The following is a 9,347-nucleotide window of genomic DNA, read 5'->3' on the forward strand; positions in this document are numbered from 1 at the left end:
TATATATATATGAGAGGAGGGTGTACGGGGGGAGATGTGTGTGTATATATATATATATATATATATATATAGATAGATAGATAGATAGATAGATAAATAGAGAGAGAGGAGGGTGTAGGGGGGATGTATATATATATATGAGAGGAGGGTGTAGGGGGGATGTGTGTATATATATATGAGAGGAAGGTGTAGGGGGGAGATGTATATATATATATATATGAGAGGAGGGTGTACAGGGGGAGATGTGTATATATATATATATATATATGAGAGGAGGGTGTACGGGGGAGATGTGTATATATATGAGAGGAGGGTGTAGGGGGGAGGTGTGTGTGTATATATATATATATATATATATATATATATATATATATATGAGAGGAGGGTGTAGGGGGGGGATGTGTATATATATATATATATATGAGAGGAGGGTGTAGGGGGGAGATGTGTGTATATATATATATATATGAGAGGAGGGTGTACAGGGGGGATGTGTATATATATATATATATATATATATATATATATATATATATATATGAGAGGAGGGTGTAGGGGGGAGATGTGTATATATATATATATATATATATATATATATATATATATGAGGAGGGTGTACAGGGGGGATGTGTATATATATATATATATATATATATATATATATATATATATATATATATATATATATATATATGAGAGGAGGGTGTACAGGGGGGATGTGTATATATATGAGAGGAGGGTGTACGGGGGAGATGTGTGTATATATATATATATATATATATATATATATATATATATGAGAGGAGGGTGTAGGGGGGATGTATATAATATATATCAGGAAGGGGGGGACAATATCACAGGAAGGGAATGCCGCCCTTCTCAGATCCCCTTCACACTTACCTCCATACTCTGCTCTAGGTGTCTCCTCTCTCCGGTGACTCCTCCTCCTCTCCGGTTTCCCCCTTCCCCTCTCCCGGTGTCTCTCCTCCTCTCCGGTGTTCCCTTCTCCCGGTGTCTCTCCTCTTCGCCGGTGTTCCCGTTATCCTTCCGTTATCCTTCCCTTCTCCCGGTGTCTCCCCGTCTCTGCCCCTAGCTGCAGGTGACCGATCCCGGCAGTAGCTCCACTGCTAAGCCGCAAAGATGACGGCCGCAAACCCCGCCCCGTCACCGCCCTAACGCCCCAATTCCTCCTCCACTACACAAGCCCCGCCTCTTTCTTAATACTGTCCCGCCCTTAGCCGCCTCCGCCGGTTCGAATTCTCCCCTCACGGTTTTCGCGCCCTAAAAATGTTATAAAGAAAAGAGCTACCACACGGTGAGGGCGAGTACCTGCCCCCTGTGGTGATGTCAGGAGGTGAGTTACTGCCCCCTGTGGTGATGTCAGGAGGTGAGTTACTGCCCCCTGTGGTGATGTCAGGAGGTGAGTTACTGCCCCCTGTGGTGATGTCAGGAGGTGAGTTACTGCCCCCTGTGGTGATGTCAGGAGGTGAGTTCCTGCCCCCTGTGGGGATGTCAGGAGGTGAGTTACTGCCCCCTGTGGTGATGTCAGGAGGTGAGTTACTGCCCCCTGTGGTGATGTCAGGAGGTGAGTTACTGCCCCCTGTGGTGATGTCAGGAGGTGAGTTACTGCCCCCTGTGGTGATGTCAGAGAGTGAGTTACTGCCCCCTGTGGTGATGTCAGAGAGTGAGTTACTGCCCCCTGTGGTGATGTCAGAGAGTGAGTTACTGCCCCCTGTGGTGATGTCAGGAGGTGAGTTACTGCCCCCTGTGGTGATGTCAGGAGGTGAGTTACTGCCCCCTGTGGTGATGTCAGAGAGTGAGTTACTGCCCCCTGTGGTGATGTCAGGAGGTGAGTTACTGCCCCCTGTGGTGATGTCAGGAGACGAGTACCTGCCCCCTGTGGTGATGTCAGGGGGTGAGTTACTACCACATGTGGTGATATCAGGAGTTGAGTTGCTGTCCCCTGTAGTAATATTGTGATGTCCCACCACAGGTGTTTTTGTCTCTCCTGTGCACCAGTCAAAAAGTCTTTTCTCTCAGGTTGAAGTGGTGATGAGGTATTCTAATGGTGCGTTTACACGGAATGATTATCGTTCGAATTTTAGCGATAACGATCATACTTAAGCATTAATCGGTTGGTGTAAACACAGTGAACAATCAAGCGAGAACGATAATTTGTTCATCGTGCATTTGCAAGTTCTCCAATCATCGTTGGTTTTTCACTAAAAATTTCAAGATCGCTTAGTGTAAACAGTCTTCCAAAGATTCACTCTGTGTGTGACATGGGCTTAAGCGATCTTAAAACAATCGCAATAACGATTTTTTCAAACGATATATCATTCCGTTAAAACGCTGATCATTATAAAAAAAAACCACATTGTTACTTTGAAATTGTTAATCGTTCGATTGGGCGAATTATCGCTCTGTGTAAACACACCATTAAAGGGGTATTCCAGGTTATTTTGATATTAATTCTACTGATTTCTCTTGTAATATAATTAATATATCTCATTGGTTTCTATAATAAATTTTGTCTCTTTCTCTCTATTTTTATGTAAGTCACGTGTTTCTGTGACGTCACCGAACCGGAAGTGTGGGGACTTCCCCGACTCGGCCGGCCTCTTGGTGTTTATGTAGTTAGAAAGCTAGCAGAGCTTTACAAACGGCCTCCCTGCGCACGGGAGGTCACATGACACCCTGTTCCCGGGCGGCCTGTCAGTGTGAAGGAGGTCGCATCCACCTCCTGTATAATCACTAAAACCCTCCACCCCCTGCCAGTATAATCATACCGATGTCTCCCCCGGCCCCCTCCATCCTGTGTATACAGTCCTTTTCAAAGATCTCTCACCCCATCCCCCGGTCTCGGCACCTCTTGCACTCAGCTGACAGGCTCTCTCTCTCTCTCTCTCTCTCTCTCCTCTCTCTCGCTGTGTGTGAAGCAGGAGAGATTTCTTTCCTGCTCCGTACACAGTTCCTGGCAGCTGAGTTTTATCGGGGCAATTGACAGGCACTGTGTACGGAGCAGGAAAGAAATCTCTCCTGCTTCACACACAGCGAGAGAGAGAGAGAGAGAGAGAGAGAGAGCCTGTCAGCTGAGTGCAAGAGGTGCCGAGACCGGGGGATGGGGTGAGAGATCTTTGAAAAGGACTGTATACACAGGATGGAGGGGGCCGGGGGAGACATCGGGAGGATTATACTGGCAGGGGGTGGAGGGTTTTAGTGATTATACAGGAGGTGGATGCGACCTCCTTCACACTGACAGGCCGCCCGGGAACAGGGTGTCATGTGACCTCCCGTGCGCAGGGAGGCCGTTTGTAAAGCTCTGCTAGCTTTCTAACTACATAAACACCAAGAGGCCGGCCGAGTCGGGGAAGTCCCCACACTTCCGGTTCGGTGACGTCACAGAAACACGTGACTTACATAAAAATAGAGAGAAAGAGACAAAATTTATTATAGAAACCAATGAGATATATTAATTATATTACAAGAGAAATCAGTAGAATTAATATCAAAATAACCTGGAATACCCCTTTAAGTTTCACCAGTGTCAGTAGTTTGGGTTAATGTTTTCTGTGTGCCATGTGTATGTTGCTGACCAATGGGAGTTGCTCTTCACTTTTAACCTATTTCTTTTCTTTCTCCTGCACACACTCATCCCCACCACTCACAGGCAGGCATACAGAGGCACCTGTAGGAGGAGTTTTGTGGAGGAAGTGCAGTGTAGTCTTGTCCAGATTCTCAGAGAGGAAACACACAAAGACAACTGTTCCTGCTGTAGTTAAGCCAGGGCCTGGTTTATGCCAGGACCCCTGTCGGGGACAACAAAGTTCAGTTGAGTCTAGTCCCCGAAGTGTACAGATGCAGTTAGAGACCAACAGTTCTTTTGATACTACCACTACGTTCAGTATGCAGTGCTAAGCTTTTTAAAGGGAGAGGTCACCAAGGAACCCCCTGACCCACGCCAGGAACACGTCAGAACAGAGCAGGGCAGTATACTGGAAAAAAAAGAGAGGAACTAGCCATCATAGGACAAAGTTACTGTAAAGAAAGTCTATGTATCCTGTCGTGCAGTGCAGGTAACTGGGATCCCTTGGACACCTAGCTACACCCAGATAACCACGGCTGGGGCTTGTACTACCCTACTGGGTTTGACGATACCAGGGGGAAGAAGGTGGTCAGAACAAAGTCTATACACAAGTACAACTAACAGTTCAAAAAAGGCATAGAAGTCGGCACTGTCTATTGTTTTGCCGGGCCCACTGATAGATGTGTGCATCAAAAATATAGCAGGTGTAGTTTCTCTATGCTCTATGTGGTGCTCTCACAATGAATGAAAAAGTTCATCTATTCACTGTCGCAAATTGTAGAAATAAATCGTGGTCACCATTATGTAGAATTGCTTTATTTCTTCTTAAGAGAAACAGATTGCTGAACTCAGGGAGACCAGCCAAACAACAACTCTGCCGGCTGCTAGTGAAGGCGCTCAATGCAGTGAAGTCCTAGGTGCATTGCCCCCTGGGAAACATGAATATGCAAAAGAAGAGCCCATGGAGCCTCATTGAAGAGTCTCAAAAACACAGGACTAGCGAGATATCCCTCCAGGAAGGACCCAACCAAGGGGCGGCTCCTGTTAGGGAACCACCAAAACCACCATATTAAGTGGCCCTATAAGTCAATGTAATGACAAGGGATAAACCAAGGCTAGGTATCCATCCACAGACAGCTGTTTCGGGGTGGTTACCTAGCCTTGGTTTATCCCTGTCAGCGCATCGATCCTCCATCGCAACCCCCTCCCTGCCCCCGTCCCCTGGGACCCACCAATGCTGCAGTCCTTCATCACCTGCCGATACAGTGGCAGTGGATCTTGTCCGGCACTTTGGGGGGGAGGGGGGGTTGTCGGGGGGCTGCTGCAACTGCCAGTATATGTTCTTGTGCACTACAGCTCCCAGCATACCTCCTTGTGCAAAAGGAGGTATACTTGGAGTTGACAACGATGTATGCTGGGAGCTGCAGTTGTGCGGCAGCTTTCCAATATAAGGCCGGGTTCACACTGAGCAAAACTAGCGTAATTGTCCGCCGTGGAATGCCGTTAGCCTCCCTCTCATAATGTGAGTCTATGGGAGGCGCGCGCTGCTGTTCTCACAGCGTCTCTCAGCGCTGAAGAATGAGCATGTTCATTCTTTAGCGCGGACAGAGCAGGAGCGCGCACCTACCATAGACTCACATTATGAGAGGGAGGCTAACGGCATTCCACGGCGGACAATTCCACCGCTGAATTCCGCTAGTTTTGCTCAGTGTGGACGCGGCCTAACATCAACTTCCAGCATGCCTCCTTGTGCAATACAACTCCCAGCATACCTCCTTGTGCACTACAACTCCCAGCATACCTCCTTGTGCACTACAACCCCCAGCATACCTCCTTGTGCACTACAACCCCCAGCATACCTCCTTGTGCACTACAACCCCAGCATACCTCCTTGTGCACTACAACCCCAGCATACCTCCTTGTGCACTACAACCCCCAGCATACCTCCTTGTGCACTACAACCCCCAGCATACCTTCTTGTGCACTACAACCCCCAGCATACCTCCTTGTGCACTACAACTCCCAGCATCATAGCCGTAGCCTGGTGTAAAGTATAACGGCCTCAGTTGCCCCCGGCAACCAATCACATTCCACTTTTTATTCCTTACGGATTCTTTGAAAAATGAAAAGTGGAGTGTGATTGGTTGCTAGGGGCGACTAAGACCATTCTGCTTTGCACCAGTTTGATGAATCTCCCCCATAGTGCCTCTTTGGGAGCAAAAATTAATAGAAGACACTGTCTTATTTTCATGAAACACGGTAATACAGTATTACAGAAGGTGAGTGCCGCCATCTGGTGAATACCGGCTGATAGGACCCCCGCTGCCCGCCTGCATCCTTTCCTGTCCTCCCTGATCTGTTATCGACCTCTATAGATCGTCTTACTATAAATACAGCGAGCAGAGGCGGCAAAATCTATTCTGGGAGACCAATCCTGCCTGATGGCTACCGCTACCGGAGATTAGCATCGCCATCTATATCCACTGCAGGAGCTGCCATTGTCTATATCTACTGCTGTATACAGTAGCCGCCTCCATCTATATCTACCGCAGTATAGCAGAGCTGATGCCATATATATCCACCACAGTATACAGGAGCTTCTGCCATCTATATCCATCGCAGTATACAGGAGCTGCCGCCATCTATATCCACCGCAGTATACAGGAGCTGCCGCCATCTTTATCCACCATAGGCGGATTATAATGAGGGCAATCTGGGCAACCGCCCGGGGCTCAAGCTCCAGGGAGGCCCAGGGAGATTGCCCCCATTATAATCCCGTGGTCAACTTCTGCATCGCCGTGCTCCGGTCCTTTAACTGTGAACGTTCCCAATGAATGCTCACAGTTAAATGATAAAGCTGCGGCTCCCTGACTGGCGGAGAGAAGAGCCATTGGGCCTTCACTCAGCCAGTCACTCTTGTGACCGGAGGCAGCATTATACCTCCGGCCACAAGAGGCTCCCTGGCACACGTGTGACGTGCTAGCAGAGCAGGGAGAGGAAGGGGAAGAAGACGAGGCGGTCAGCTGGCTCGGGAGTCAGGTTAGTATGTATGTTTGTTAAATTACTTATAGGGGGATAGATAGCTACATGACGGATTGCCTAAAGGGGAGGGGTAGTTTCCTACGGGGGGCACTACAGAGGGATTTGCTACGGGGGGGGGGGGGGGGGTCATTGCGTACAGTGCGCATCACCTATTGGTGGGGGGGGGCAGTTCTGTTTTAACAAAGACTGCAGTGGAGAAGGATTTAGGGGCGGTGATTTCTGTTCTGTTCGGGTTCGTACGAACCAACGGTAATGATTCCTGCTGTCTGCCCGCTCCGTGCCCGCCCGCCTATGGCTATGGCTGTATCCCAGTTTTCCAGGCGGTCCTCCTGCTGGATCCGCCCGCTCCACGGAGCGGGCAGACAGCGGGAATCATTACCGAGAACTCTGTTCGGACCATCCCTAGTCTGGAGAAAAGAAGAGAAATGGGGGACATGATGAAAACCTTTATATATGTTACAGGACTAAATAAGGTTAAGGGAAGTGTTTTTAGAAAAAAAAACTGAACTCAAGAAAAATAGGACACAGTGAGAGGTCACTGTGGTTCTCGACCGGTGACGTGCTGTGATGTTAATAGTGACTCCACTTCTATGGTGGTTGGTCGGTTGTATTGTACAGCTCGGCCAAGGATGGTAGTGTCCTGACGCCAGTGCTAGTCCAGCACACAGGTGTGATGTTTGTACCTGCTTTTTTGTGTGACTGGCTGTAGTTCCCCAAAATGGTCGGTGACCTACCAAGTTGTGATGGGTCCCTTGGGCTCTTGTCACGGCAGTCCTGAGTGGTAATCGACCCACCCGGACTATCAGTATCGCCACCCACAGAAAGGGGAAAAATGTGCATAAAGCGATGACTGCATTCCAGAGATAAAATAGAACAGATTTACTGTGAAGTCTCTGTATAATATGAAACACTTTGGGAGTAGATGAATAATCTTTGTACAGACTTTAGTGCTTAACTTGGTCTGTGCTGCAAAGATACTTTAAAGAGTGGAATGCAATAGAGGTAGTTGCAGTGGTGCTTGGTTAGTTTAGAGTGGAGCAGCGTAGAGGAGAGGGGTTTGTCAAGGGAGTTCCAACCCAATGTAGTACTTGTAGGAACGTGTGAACAATACTTGAGGCTTGATAGTGAGAAGTTAACTTGTACCCGTGTTTAGATTAATGTCTAACCCCTTCTGCCCTACAGTGTCGAGCTTCATGTCCTAATAGGGTGGTACAAACCTCAGTCGTGGTCACCTGGGTAAAACTAAGTGTCTGAGGGTGTCCCAGTGTCACCTGCACTGTGAGATAGAATACGTAGACCTTCTAGTATCTTTGTTCTATCAAGGCTAGTTCCTCTGTATATCAGGATACTGCCCTGCCTTTTGTGGCTCTCTGTGTGGGCAGGGTTTATCCCCGACTCTTCTCCCTCTGTAGTGTCTAGCACTGCATAGTAGATATAGTGGATAGACTGGAGAAACTGAGTGTCTCTGGTTGCTTCATACACGTGTCTCTTACACCAACTCACTAACACAGTGTCTGAACTAAACTGATCTGAACTTTCACACAGGGCTAACTAGTTACTTTCCCAGGGGCTGTGTGTGTGTGGAGAGCATGAATAGGCAAGAGAAGAAAGAGTATATCCTATAGGTCAGCACAGACCACATGGCACAACAATAACAGTAACCCTTGGTTTACTTCAGCTGTGCATCACATAACAAGACCCAAAGGTAACACTGACATCTAGTGGTGAAACTAGAGAATGCTACCTTCATCACCACCGAACTGAAGAGAGAACTTTACGTCAGGTGCCTAGGGCATTTAACTGTGGGACACCACATTACTGTGGGAAAGATCAGAAGCAACATAAGAAGATATTACTTTACTGAAAGAGTAGTGAACTTCCAGCAGATGTGGTTGGTAAATCTATAATAAAAGAATTTAAACTTGCCTGGTATATACATGTATCTATCCTAAGATAATTCAAAGGGAAATACTAAAAGGGCAGGCTAGATGGACCCAGTGGTCTTAGGCCCTATTCACACATCCTGTTCCTGTCCGCAATTGCGGATCCGCAATAATATAGGACCAATGTATTTCAATGGACCTATACACACATCCGTGTTGTGTACTGGGCTGCAATCCGTTCCGCAAAAAAAAAAGGACAGACCCTAGTACGGACAGTAACTGACACATCCAATACAACTCTATGGGGTCTGTATTTTACTGAAGCAATACGGATGCAATACGGATGCAATACGGATGCAATACGGACTGAATTTGCGGATTGTATACTGACTGAAATTTGCGGATTGGAAAAATATACTGACGTGTGAATAGACCCTTACTCTGCCAACAATCTTCTATGTTTCTATTTATTGTTTCAGTATACAGGAGCCACCACCATCTGTATCCACTGCTGTATACAGGAGCCACCACCATCTATATCTGGCTGGCAGCACATCACACATCACTTTTCTGCAGTGATGCATGAGGACGCCACAGGCCGCACCACTTGTGCATTTGCTGGGAAGTGAGTGGCCGGCTGCCAGAAGAGGTGCAGAGCATTGAGTCTGAAACAGGAGAAAGCTGCAGAGCATAGAGCCTGAAACAGAAGAAAGCTGCAGAGCATAGAGCCTGAAACAAGAGAAAGCTGCAGAGCATAGAGCCTGAAACAAGAGAAAGCTGCAGAGCATCGACCTGAAACAGAAGAAAGCTGCAGCGCATTGAGCCTGGAAAAGGAG

General features: G+C 47.5%; 1 protein-coding gene across 1 annotated transcript in view; it reads right to left on the bottom strand.

Annotated features, from left to right (window-relative positions):
- SULF2 (sulfatase 2) overlaps positions 1-1,283 on the bottom strand; it is a 50,924-nt gene extending 49,641 nt beyond the window's left edge. The window contains exon 1 of the mRNA XM_069952104.1: positions 901-1,283. The gene's annotated coding sequence lies outside the window, so the exon portion shown is untranslated. The remainder of the gene's footprint in view (positions 1-900) is intronic.
- Positions 1,284-9,347: the final 8,064 nt, after the last annotated feature.

This window comes from Dendropsophus ebraccatus, chromosome 14 (assembly GCF_027789765.1).
Source record: "Dendropsophus ebraccatus isolate aDenEbr1 chromosome 14, aDenEbr1.pat, whole genome shotgun sequence".
Taxonomy (NCBI): domain Eukaryota; kingdom Metazoa; phylum Chordata; class Amphibia; order Anura; family Hylidae; genus Dendropsophus; species Dendropsophus ebraccatus.